The following is a 13,367-nucleotide window of genomic DNA, read 5'->3' on the forward strand; positions in this document are numbered from 1 at the left end:
TAAAATTGATTTGGAAAATAGATAAATGAGCAATTCCATTAAAAATAAATATGAATAGCTAAAAATAAGCATATTTCATTAGAAATCAAAGTGAATTAAACCAAAATTTAACAAATCATATACTTTTTATCAAATGCAAAAAGAAGAGGCACATACATTTTAAAAGACAATATTAGGTTTTAATAAAGGAGATCTTTTCTACTTTAAAAGGATAAAAGAGTTTTTATCTCTTTCAGTAAAGACATATTTTCTTAAAATTACTCATGATGTTTCATGTAGTTTTATTTCTTCTCTAAATCAATCATAAGAGGAAATTTTTTAATGTAGCCATATATTTTTGTACAAATTGAATATGTGGCAATATTTATATTAAGGAACTGAAAATAATCCATATAACAAACAATATATGAATGTTTAAGTTAGTTGCAGTATATTTATCCAGCTAAAGATTTTTCAGTCATTAAAAATCAAGCTTTTTTTTTTAAATGACTTTGAGAAAATACTCAAACACAAATTGCAAAAACTCAGAAGAAAAAAATATCTATATATATTGGTTCTCACTATTGTTTTGAAACATTTCACACACAACAGGACATTGAAAATAGTTGATAGTTAAAATAACAAAATAGATCTACACAATAAAGACTAGAAAAACACAAAAAAATATTGTGATTATTTATATGAGTTGCAATATAGACTGCTGGCACTTAATTATATTTGTGTATTCTCAGAAACATATATAATAAATATTGAGTTAATATAAAAAATCAGATTATCGAATAGTTTATGGCTGCGTTTAGTGAAGAGGCAGACAGAGATCTGAAATATTGTACTAGTGAACACAGAGTCTCAGGTCTAGATAGTAGAAGCCCCCTGGGTCACTCACATAGTGGGGAGTATGCAAGTTATCCAACAGCTCTGTATTTTACTAAGATGTTGGATTGCTTATGGGACATTCTCTAAAGAATCATGCCTCTTAATTTTACTAAAGTTTAGGTTAGTTTACAACAACTTCTTCCTTAACGTTATTTCCTAGAAAAGAATTCTTCCAGCAAATTTTATTGTCTGTTGGCTTCAATCAAAGTCAAGTTTATCAGGTTTACAACATTACACCAGGTCACAAACTTTCCTCTCCCTTACTCTCCAGGAACTTTTGCTTGGTAAACAGGAGGAATCTTAGAATAGCTGTTTTAACTCCTTCTTCCCCCAAATTACTTATTCAGTTTTTTTTTTCCCCAAAGAGAGAATGAAAGGGGAGAAATAAAATACTCATAGTGCTTGCTACAAATTGGAAAGAAACCTGGCCAACACCAGATAAGAGTCAGCAGTTCACTGCAATAATCAGAAATAAGCGATATAGGCTAAGTAGGATGGAGAAGGGGAGCAAGATTTAATACATATGACCACATTTCAATTGAATAAATGTAGTAATTGACTAGATATATGGTTAAAGGAGTTGAAGAAATGATGATTTACAATTGATGTCCTGGGTGGGCAAGTGGCTGTTTATGGAGACAGAGAAAACAGGAGCAGTGTTTGGGAGGGTGATGTTCTTTAACAGAACATAAGAAGACTATGACTTTATTTAAATTGTGAAACAAACCAGTAAAAATACAGAAATTAAACATATAGGGGAAATGAAGGCTAATTGATGGAATGAAATCATTTTATTCATTTAGATTCCAGAACTTAATGAGGGAGACCAGCCTTAGATACAGAGACAGTAGTCTTTTCCACTGTGGTGCAAAGAAAGAAGAGTGCTTTCTTTTGACGGATTCTTTGTGTGCCTTCCATTTTCTCTATAGTGTTCACAAAATATGGCACTTCTTCTGGATATTTAACTACTTGGCAAACTGAGTATTCAAATAATCATTGATTAGGAATGAAATCAGAGCAAGAGAATTAGATGACCCTTGAGAAAGAAGCCAATGGAGCCAAGAGAATGTCCTAATATCACACCCCTGCCATCACCACCAAGGATTGAGGCATTTGTAGCTCAAAGACTACCATTTCTCACCATGAAATTTTTGTTGTTGTTTGTTTCTTTAAAGAGCTCCCCTTTTTCACCTTTCTCCTAATGATATCATCATCTTTTTAATAATGTTGATTAGTTCATTTTCACATTTTTCACTTGCAGGTTGATTGAACTTAGATTTTTCTTAAGATCTCTTTAGCGACGTTTGTCCTATTGTCTCTTATGCTTTTGACTTATTCATAGCTCATTCTTCCTATTTCAGTTGTACTGGCTTGTCCTTTTATTGTAAATTTAACTTGAGTTTAAGGAACTCATTAACCACAGTGATATATTTTTATTTAATCCCAGTAAAGCTGCTGCTAATTAGTTTCACAGGAGTTCAAAAGATGATCAGCCTGCAAAATTTGGTCTGATCTGGGAACTGTTGCCATGGCAATGCCCCATCCAATACAGTGTTTACCTTTACAGGTAGATGTTCTCTCTTTTACTTCCGCAGTGTTCTTCTTACAATCTTGTTATCATCCTTTGATACACAAGATGGTGTTTATTTTATAACTGCATATTATTCATGGTTCTCCAGAGAAACAGAACCAAACAGAAAGAGATTTGTGATATGTATATAATACATACAGAAAAAAAAATTATATATAGGAAGATATTCATTTTAAGGTATGTACATAGAAAGATTTATTAGGAGGCATTGGCTCACATGATTATAGAAGCTAACAAGTTGGAAGATTTTCCATCTGCAAACTAGAGAACCAGGAATGCTGATTGTAGAGTTTGAAGGCCTACAAGTAGAGAACCTATGGTGAACATTTCATTCCAGATTGGAAAGCCTGAGAACCAGGAGCATAGAGAGCAGAAGATCCACTTCCTGTCTCAATCAGTTGGGCAGAGAGCAAAGAAAGCCCTCCTCCACATTATTGCTTTATTTAGGCCTTCAACATACTTGATGGTGCCCACCATGCTGGAGAGGGCCATCTGCTTTACTCAACCCACCAATTAAAATACTAATCTATGTCAGAAGCACCCTCACAGACACATCCAGAAATAACAGTTTAAACATCTATCAGGTACCCCATGGCCCAAACAAGTTGACATATGAGATTAACTTAAAAGGGCAAGAATTTCATGTTAGGAAAAAGGGTGTAGGAAAGAGTGAAGGAGAATAAGCCAGTTGGTTTCCTGGGGATTACTATCTTACTACCCCCAACTACAACTTTTATTGTTACCAGATAGAGGACAAGAAATTAAATAAAATCTTCTAAGAGAGCAGCTGTGAATGTCTCAACAAATTCAAAACTGCTTTGTTGGTGGAAAAGTTTGATTCAGACATCCAGTTTTCCAATAGCAACATAAACCCAAAAACACTGAAAACAGAGGGTGAGAGCTTATGGAAGAGTTAGATTTAGAAGTCTAGGCCCAAATATTCAGTGGGCATGAGAAGTGACACGGGGTCAAGTGAATTCTCAAATTCATGGTAGCTCAGTGATGGAGGGCTAATAGGGTCAGTAGGTACTTGTGGTTGTCAAACAGGTTTGGGATTTATATGAAACTCACAATCTTTCACTGAAACAACTGGAATGTACTTTGAAGAACAGAAAGTCTCTGTGACAATACCAATGAAGGATCAAACTATTACAATATGTTCACTAAAATCTTATGACTTATATAGTAGTCTAGTGAAATACAAGAAATTCAGATTGTCAAAATTTATAAAGAAGGAATCCTTTACTCTGTTTTATGCAATGATTGAAGTCACTACGTGTAAATCCTCTAAGAATACTCACTTGGTGGTATTCTAACAGCAGCCCATTTTAAATTTTGAACCTAACTCTTGCTGTTCCATCATTTCAATTCATTTTAAAACTGATATGGTTTGCTTTTCCTTTCCCTTCTGTCTCTCCCTCTCCCTAACATTGGGGGAGCAAGATAAACCTTCTTCCTGTCCTAGGCTGAGTTATTCGTCCTTGTGCACACACACACCACAGAAATATAGTAATGCAGACTTTGGGATGGCACCAGAAGACTATCTCTAGAGTCTACAAGTAAATCATGACCTGTGAAGAGGCACACTTGGATTGTGGCCTTTGAGACTCCTCTTTAAAAGCCCTTTGTTCCCCGTGATGGTCATAATCACAGACTCTGGTGCAGAAGTCCCCTGTGTTTCTCCTTTACTAACAAAGCAATAAAACTTTTTTCCTTTTTTCTCAAAACTGTGTCTTCATTATTAGATTGACATCAGAGACAAGGACCCAAATTTTGGTAACAAATTGGCACACAATGTGAGGCCCAAGAGCAACCCCCACTCCAGCCATCTTTAGGCAAGTCTGGTATTCGGAGTAGTCCGTTCCATGCTGAGGATTCAAGGTGACTGGTGAGTTTGTTGAGAGCTAACTGCTGAAGAATTTGGAGACAAGGTGAAATTGCCTCTGGCCAAACCAAAGGAGCTGAGAGAAGTGGGGAACTGAAGAACAGCTGTCTCCAAAGTCTCCTTTTGCTTCTGGGAACTCCTGCCTTCTCGTCTTATATAGCAGGGGTTGCTCCTCCAACTGGTCTAATTTGAAACAAAAGGAAACTAAACACAGTAAATTTCTGACACCTTGACAATCTGGTAAGCTTCCATAGTGTACATACCCTTGATTCTACACATCCGGTTCCCCTTCCTGGCAACATATGTGACACCATTAGTATAGGAGTCACCATTAACTAGGAGTAGAAAAATTAGGTTATTTTTCCCCCTATTTGGTCTGTTTATTTTTTATTATTAGTTGTTCAAAATATTACAAAGCTCTTGACATATCATATTTCATACATTTGATTCAAGTGGGTTATGAACTCCCATTTTTGCCCCGTATACAGATTGCAGAATCACATTGGTTACACATCCACATTTTTACATACTGCCATACTAGTGTCTGTTGTATTCTGCTGCCTTTCCTATTCTGTACTATCCCCCCTCCCCTCCCTTCCCCTCCCATCTTCTCTCTCTACCCCATCTACTGTAAGTCATTTCTCTCCCTTGTTTTTTTTCCCTTTCCCTCACTTCCTCTTGTATGTAATTTTGTATAACAATGAGGGTCTCCAGAGAGAAGGGAAATTGCATGGAAATGGTCTGTTTATTTTAAAGATTCTCATCTGTTGGCTCTGGTTTCCAGGATCCCCTTTGGTTATCTGTCTCTGTTTTTGTTTCTATCTGTTACTGGCCCTTTAAGACATGTATCTTGTTTCATTGATTCTATTGGTAATCTCTTGGGAAAGAGCTTGGCTATAAGTCTGTCTAAAAAAAACAAGATGGTGCTTTATCATAACACAATCTGGCCTTTAAATGATTTTCTGAATTGTTATACAATCTTGCAATTGGAGTTGGTCTCAGAGGTAAAGTAAGTGGAAAAAAAAAAAAAAACTCCATATGTATATTTATTCATTTACATGAAAAGGGGTCTGAACAGCTAGAAACTAAGTTGATAGTACAAAAGGGCATTGTCTGATGTGTGCTCAGATAGCAGGACACCAAAAGAAAGGTTTAAACACACACACACACACACATTTAAATCCTTTCAATCCAGTGCTAGGAATTCCAGCACTGCTTCTCAGCTCAGCCCTAGGCAGTCAGATAATTCCTTTCATTTCCCCCTAGGCTGGGGGTGGGGGCAGAAATCCCAGGAAAACTAGATCTGGCCTCTGCCCTATCTTCCATCCCTTTTTGCCCTGGGAGGTTAGAGGCTGCTGGCAAAAAAGGATGTGGAAATGGGTACTGACACTGTTGGAGTAGGGCCTGAGGCCAGGAATGGCCTCCTCCACTTTAAAATCTGACAAGACACCCCATTTGGCCAAGGGACAACAATCACTAGGGCACAAGAATTCTTGCTATAACAGTATCCCACCAAACTAAATTCACAGGGAAATTAGCGGGATAAATAACTACATGCAGAGAAAACAAACTATGTCTCAGAAGTCGACGATGAAAGTAGAGAAAAAAACTATAACTTCTTGAGCTTTGGCAAAAGTAGCAGCTATAAAAATAGAGCTGAACAACTTCAGGGTGCTAAGGTCTGGCTACAAATACTAAAGGCCCTGAACTGCTCTGACTGTACTGCAAATACACCAAAAACAGCAGGAGCATGTAGAGATAAAGAGCCACCTGTTTGGCCTCAGCACTGGGAACTAGGTCCCTCAGGCCCTGATTGTAAACCTGAGACCAAAGCAGCCTGCCTCTACTTGCTCCCTGACCTTGTGTACCCTGAACCAATTGCGGAGCTCTTTTGCATGCCAGCCAATAGATCTGGGTGGATCCCTGCCTATTGCCCAGAGAGCTGAAATATGGTCTCCTGGAGTTCCCCTTTTTTCTGCTGGTTTCTATAGAGAGTGGTTCCTAAAAATTTCCGTATGTTTGATGTGACCTTCTATGAACATAGAGCTGCGGACATTAAAAAAAAAAAGCCCTCAGTGGACAGGGGAGAAAAAACTGATATAATCCCCTCATGGCTAGTTGATATTGCCCTTAAGGTATGTTATGCTTGGAAGGAAGAGAAACTAAAGGCAACTCAGATCCCCGCAAAGGGATCCTCAAGTAAGCCTAAAGAAAGGAATATAAATTACCTCCATCCATGAAATATTAATATACATACAGTTAAAAAAAAGTCCCATAAGAATTTCAGATTACAATTGATAGTGGGAAAGTGACTTAAATTTGACAATACCGTGATAATGATAAGAGTGGCAAGGCAGTCTTAGCTCTAGCACCTTAAATAGAACCTGAGGAAAAAAGACTAAGACACAGTTTTGTATATGCCAAATTGAAAATTGTTGTATACATTAAATACTCAGATAACCTTCTCACCCCAGAAGCAACAACTTCCATTTAAAAGTGCCATAGGCCATGGTTCCAGCTTTCACTTGCCACTCAGGAAAATGAAACTAAGTCTGTTCTGCAAAAGGGCCACAAAGAAGTCAATAAGGCTGTTTGGGCCAAAGGAACCCTGGAATGGATGATGAGTGTAACCCCAATCAAGACTTTGTTTAAGGAAGAGGTAATGCACCCCAGGAAGAAACAATCAATACTCCTTTGAGAAAGAGACATCGATGGGACTCATTCTTTTCTGGAAAAAAAAAATTAAAACATGGATTGAATCAGCTTTGCGAAACACCCTACCATATGCCTATTCTGCCCATAAGAAACCTTACAATGATAAGAACCAATATGTATAAAACTTAAGAGCTATAAACAATACTGTTTAGGATATTCAGCCCTAGTACCAAACATATATCCTATTGACTATTTGCTTTTGAATGGCATTACTCTGATACCAAAGTAACTACTGAGTATTTCTGGACTAACCCACCTCAGAGACTTAAAACCTCTCCTACTCTGTTTAATGAAGTCTAACAAAAGACCTGTGAGAGATGCAACTGGATCAAGGAATCCTTTTACAACATGTGGATGATCTGCTTATAGCCAGCCCCAACTATGAACACTGCCTTTCAAACACTACTGCTTCACTAAACCATGGTACCTCACATAGATATATGGTGTCCACTAAAAAGGCTCCATTTTGTAAACAAGTTGACATCTTGGATTCCAGAATAGCCAATGGAACTGATGTTGAATGTCACATCAAAAGCAGCCTATTTTGAGCCTTAAAAAAGCCAGAAACAAACAAACAACAATAAAAAAAAAAACTGTTCTATATGTTCCTGGAATGTCAACACTCTGTCATACTTGGGTCCCTAATTTTGGAATAACAGCTAAATTGTTGTATAAGGCTTTAAATGGGGGGCACTACCTTGACTTGTACCTCAGAATGCCAGGTTTCCTTTGAAAAATTAAAATAAAACTTCGTGACAGTCCCTGACCTAGTCCTGTCTAACTTGTAAAAGAAGTTCAGACTACGTGTTCAGACTACGTGTTGGAAAACAAGATACAAAGCTTAGGCAGAGGGTCACAAATTCAAAGCCAGCCTCAAAAATTTCGTGAGGCCCTAAGCAAATTAGCAAGACCCTATCTCAAAATTTACAAAACTTAAAAGGGAAGAGGATGTTTTTCAGAGGTTTGGCACCCCTATATTCGTACCCCCAGTCTCCACCCCCCCGCCAGAAAAAAATAAAAAATAAAAAACAAGATACAGCTCTTAAAGTTCTCTTATAAACTGGAAGAAGACATACTGTGACCAATAGTCTATTTGTCACAACATCTTCACCATATGGTAAATGATAATTACTAGCTGACTGCAAGGAAGACAGGGAGATAATACCTTAGCCTAAATTATACCAATACACACACTTTTATACTGAGGAGAACAACAAATAGGCCAAAAAATGGGGTTTTAACTCCATGATAGAATTGCCAAGGACAAACAAAATTCCTATGGACTTATACTGCTGCCTAAAAGACAGGTCTGGCCTTTGGTTAAGCATTTACTTGAGAGTATGCACTGTGGGAGGGATACCTTGACGATCTTCATTCAGCAAGCCCTATTTGTGAAAGTCACACCTCCAACAGACTATTCAGCAAGTGACTCAAAACTGTGTCTGGTAAACCTCAAATAATCCAAAGACTGTAAAAAGACAGCCTGTGTGAAAATAGAGCCTTTTGATGACCAACAAGTAAATTTTACTCAAATGCCCTATGCCATGGGAAACTTCGGATATTAGTTTGACCTGGTAGGCTCCTTTTCTAGGTGATTCAAGGTTTATCTACCAGAACAGAAAAGGCTTTAAAAATATTTAGAGTCCTCTTACAAGTGGACTTCTGATCCCAAGATACAGGGTCCTCTCCTTGATACAAAGTGACAATGGACTATCTTTCATGGCAGAAGTGAACAAACAATAGATAGACCAAGGAAGTTACACACATCCTGAAAAGCCCAATCTACAAGGGAAAAAAAAAAGAAAAACATTAATCACACCTTTAAAAAAGATGATGACTTCCAGGAGTGATGGTGCACACCTCTAATCCCAGCAGCTCAGGAGTCTGAGGTAGGAGGATGGCAAGTTCAAAGTCGACCTAAGCAATTTAGGGAGGCCCTGAGCAACTTAGTGAGACCCTGTCTCAAATTAATTTTTTTTTTAAAAAGGGCTGGGAATGTTGCTTACTGGTCAAGCACCCATGAATTCAATCCCCCAGTACCAAAAACGAAAAAAGATGGTGACTAAATTATGCCAAAGAACCCACCTACAATCAGATGAAGTATTGACAATTGCTCTCCTCCCAGAACCAAGCTTAAATTCATCCCATAAAGAAATAGCATTTTTCAGAACCTTTCCTGGTACCCTGGTAAAGAGAGGAACATGTGGCTTAAAAATATTAGAACAGTATGAACAACAATCGGATATTACTTGTTATACATAAGTGTCCTTCTTCCAGTTCCCTATCAAGGTTGGAGTCACTTCTGGCAAAGGTCCAAAAAAAAAAAAATGACAACAGGTAAAACCTTCCATTCTAAGATACCCTTCATCATCTATTTTCAGCCAGAAACAGCTTTGAGATGTCATCATCCATTTTTCCATAAAAATGGAAAGAAGAAATTGACAATGGGGAAATGTAATAAGGCCACTTTATGCTTTGATTATAACCCTTGTTGCTCTGAAGCTTACTTCAAAACTGACATGGTTTGCTTTTCCTTTGTCTTCTCCCTCTCTCCCTCTCTAATCTTGGGGGGAAAAAAGTTTCCATCCCAGGCCAAGTTATCTGTGGTGAGCACACATATCACAAGAGTCAAGTAATTCACACTTAAGGATGGGACCAGAAGACCTAAGCAATGGCTATTTCTAAACTCTACAAGTGAATTATGACTCCTGACAATTCACCTGTAATGAAGCCTTTGAATCACCTCTTTAAAAGCCCTCTGTTCCCCCTGTAAGTGAAAATCACAGACTCTGGGACAGAAGTCCCCTGTGTTTCTCCTTTGCTAACAAAGTAATAAAACTTCTTTTTCCTTTTTCCCAAAGTCATGTCCTCATTATTGGAATGACATCAGGGACAAGGACACAGCTTTTGGTAATAGTGTCATGCACAGAATACTGAGATATAACAGATTTTTTTTTACCTTAACACTTTCTTTTCTATATGCATATTGTTTTTTGGCAACCTGGCACTTTGAGATCAGTTAATCTTCAAAGCTGACTCAACAAAACAGCACATAAAAAATTCATCTTAAAGAGAATGCAGCTACAGGGAATACAACCATCACAGAGGCCTCTATCAGCGATTGCATGTGTCATTAATCCGTGGCGTTTGTTAAATTGCTTTATAAACACCCAATAATAGAACAAAGTTCTAATACCCTGCTCTAATTCACCTGCCTACACTGTCTTGCAGGCAGAAAGATAATTATGCAAATTTTCTAGTACTCTGGGCTCACTGTTTCTGGTCACTGGTTTCCAGAATAAGAGCAGAGGCAAGTGTTGGTAAATCATCTTTTCTTGAGAATAATGGTTCCAGAGTAATATATGTCATAAAATAAACTTTGATTCATATAATTTATGTAAGTCATTGCAACTGTAAGCTGCAATCTCAAGTCTCAAGTATTTTTAAACAGCACATTCAGGAATCAAGCCACCAGTGTCCTAATCTTTATTGACCACACTAACTGTATGACCTTAGGCAAATAGATGCATATTGGTTTCCTCCTTTGCCAAAATGGATGTAAATGCAGTGTATATTCCATCTGCTTGTCAATGTGATTTAAAGGAATTCACATTTGTAAAATGCTTAGAACACAGAGAGTGATTTATACTTATTTGTTAAGTGAACAAAAGGAAATATATTTTCCTGAAGATTAAATGATAAAATTTATATAAAAGTTTAGGCTGATGCCATGAACATTGCAAATGCTCAATAATTATTAGCTCTTTGGTATCTTGCAAAACATGTTGAGAGAAAGAATATGCCAGGTATGATTTAGGCACTACGGACTGAAATCTGAGTAAAAAAAAAAAAACAGGTCTCTGCCTTATGAGCCTAGTTATGGTTGAACAGGGGTGACAACATTAATCAAATACTCATACAAATAGAGTTCAACTTGCTACTGTGACAAATGTGCAAATATGACACATGAAACTATGATACATGCTTGGGAGTTTCGATTTGGTGTAGTGGGAGAAAGTCATCAGGAATCTTTCCATAAGCAACTGCCAGCAGAGTTGAGAGCTGTAGTACAAAAGTAGCAAATCAGTAGAAAGAAGAGGGAAGCCTTTGCAGGAAGAAGGAAGAGTGTGGTGATTGGGTTTGAGAGGGCCTAGCATGGCTATGCAGGGAAGGCAAAAGGAAGGAGGCAATGCAGGGGATGCAAAAGAAGGAAGACAGACTGGAGACAGAGGCATGGAGCCTATGGCCAGGGCTGTTTCTGCCACATAAGGCCATTATAAAATTTATCTTAAAAGCCTTTGGGATTCATTGAAGGGCCTTAAACAAAAGGGTAACATGTGATCTAGGGTTTGAAATATCACAGTCCTACAGGGTTTTTGAATTTTAGCCTTACTTTAGTGTGAATTAGTTCTGCTCATAAACTCTTGAAAATAGATTACTATGCCTTACCCCAGAGTTTTTACTTCCATACAGCTGGGTGAGGGTGGAAGAATTTGCATTTCTAACTGGATCCCAAGTGATAGTATAGGGGTAGAAAAAAGGATTCCTTTCTGGACCATCATAAAGGGTCCCTGACAACACCCCTATAATTTAGCAAGAGAAGAAAAAACAAATTTATTTGACATAGTTTTACATGACATAGGAAACTTTAGAATGAATACTCAAATATCTAAAAGAAATTATCCATTTTTATACCTATGTTAAATGAAATATGGATATCTATATAGAAATCTGATTGGACAAAAAGGGTATGATCCTATGCTAATAGACTGAATGTGAGCCCTGCAAGGCCTGTCTGTTCAGATTCTTCTTAGCCTCTGTGTGCAGTGTTCCCTTCTCTCTGGCATGGGGCAGGACACCTGAAATGCAGAACTTGTGATCTAGAATAAGACAATGTAGCTTCGAGAACTTCTTTATGGCCAGATCCAAGACAGAAAGAGGGAGAGATTGGAATAATATTTTTAAGCTTTATGGCTTGCTTTGAAGAAAAGAAGTTCATGATCTTATTTCACCTTGAGGAAGAGAAATTTTATGGCTTGCCTTGGGGACAGGAAGGGGAAGAAAGGTGATCAAGGAAGAAGAAGAAAAGAGGTGAGAAAAAAAACCCTTTGTTTCTGAGGTTTTCACTTTGGGGTATCATTTTGTTGTTGTTGTTGTTGTTAAGGAGAATAGCTATGTTAATTGCTCTAACTTGTCATTTGGAGAAACTGAATTTTCACCTTTAAAATAAAGGAATAATAATATAACATGAGGGGTGTGTGTGTGTGTGTGTGTGTGTGTGTGTTTGATTTTCATTGGCTGCTATGGGCTACAACCTGACAATAATCACAGCAAATGCTGGTGCTGATGCCAAGTTATGAAAAACTGCTGGCCTCAAGGGACACCAAAAAAACATGTTCCAGGAAAATGGCATAAAGGCACCCCCTGGCCCTGTCTGTACATTCTCTGTGGTGGAAGGAGCATGAACTACATTATATTTGATCTCTGTGTCAGCTCTGGATTGCTCTGGCTACAGATGAAGCTGGAAAACAGAGCTTCCACAGCGAATAAACACAGCGATTAAGAACTAGAGACTGAGTAGAAAGGGGAGAGATCAGATGAAAAATCAAACTAAAAGAAGTTAATCCCTGAATTGAAAAAAAAAATAAATAAAGGATAGTGAATGTAGAAAGTTCCCCAAATAAAGGAGTTAGTATTGCAGGGAAAATAATAGTTGGTAGTCCTCTCACCAATAAAAGCAAATATCTGGGACACAAATAAAAGCAAGACAACAACAACAACAAAAAGGCCATTCAATAGATTGTGTAAACAAAAACTACGATAGAAATAAGTAAGAGAATGGGTGGTAGTGCTAGAGAGTATTTGGATCAATATTCAGGAAAAACATTAGTGACCCATACTGGTATTACTCGATGGCAACTTCCCCAGAGTGTGAGGACGAAAAGCAAAGGTTTACCCCTAGAAATACCAGAGATTGCATTTAAGGATCTTTGAGAAAGGTTCCAAAACACAAATTTGATAGCATTCCAGAGATCAACCAGTGTCTTCTTGCCAAAAAGTAAATGGCATCTCTCCCAAGGAAGGAGCCATTTGGCTCAGAATCTAATGGGCAGGATTGTGGGAACTAAGAGCCGGAACGCCCACAAGAAGATTCAATAGAATTTGAAGTTTCAAAGGAATCTTGGAAAATGCAGTGATGAAAGTATAAAGTTGTATAGTAAAACGCAGAGTATAATTTAGCATATAATAGTGAAAGCATAAAGCTTTTGTTTTCAGTCCTGTACATGTTCTTAGCATAAA

General features: G+C 37.6%; 1 protein-coding gene across 6 annotated transcripts in view; it reads left to right on the forward strand.

Annotated features, from left to right (window-relative positions):
* The window catches only part of Fut9 (fucosyltransferase 9), a 174,126-nt gene that overhangs the window by 144,886 nt on the left and 15,873 nt on the right, over positions 1-13,367 (forward strand). For 3 of the 6 annotated variants that reach the window (XM_048810868.1, XM_048810626.1, XM_048810737.1), the window contains one exon: positions 4,213-4,592. The exons of the other annotated variants lie outside the window; for them this stretch is intronic. The gene's annotated coding sequence lies outside the window, so the exon portion shown is untranslated. The remainder of the gene's footprint in view (positions 1-4,212; positions 4,593-13,367) is intronic. 6 annotated transcript variants of the gene reach the window in all.

The sequence above is a fragment of the Marmota marmota genome, unplaced genomic scaffold (assembly GCF_001458135.2).
Source record: "Marmota marmota marmota unplaced genomic scaffold, marMar, whole genome shotgun sequence".
Classification (NCBI taxonomy): Eukaryota; Metazoa; Chordata; class Mammalia; order Rodentia; family Sciuridae; genus Marmota; species Marmota marmota.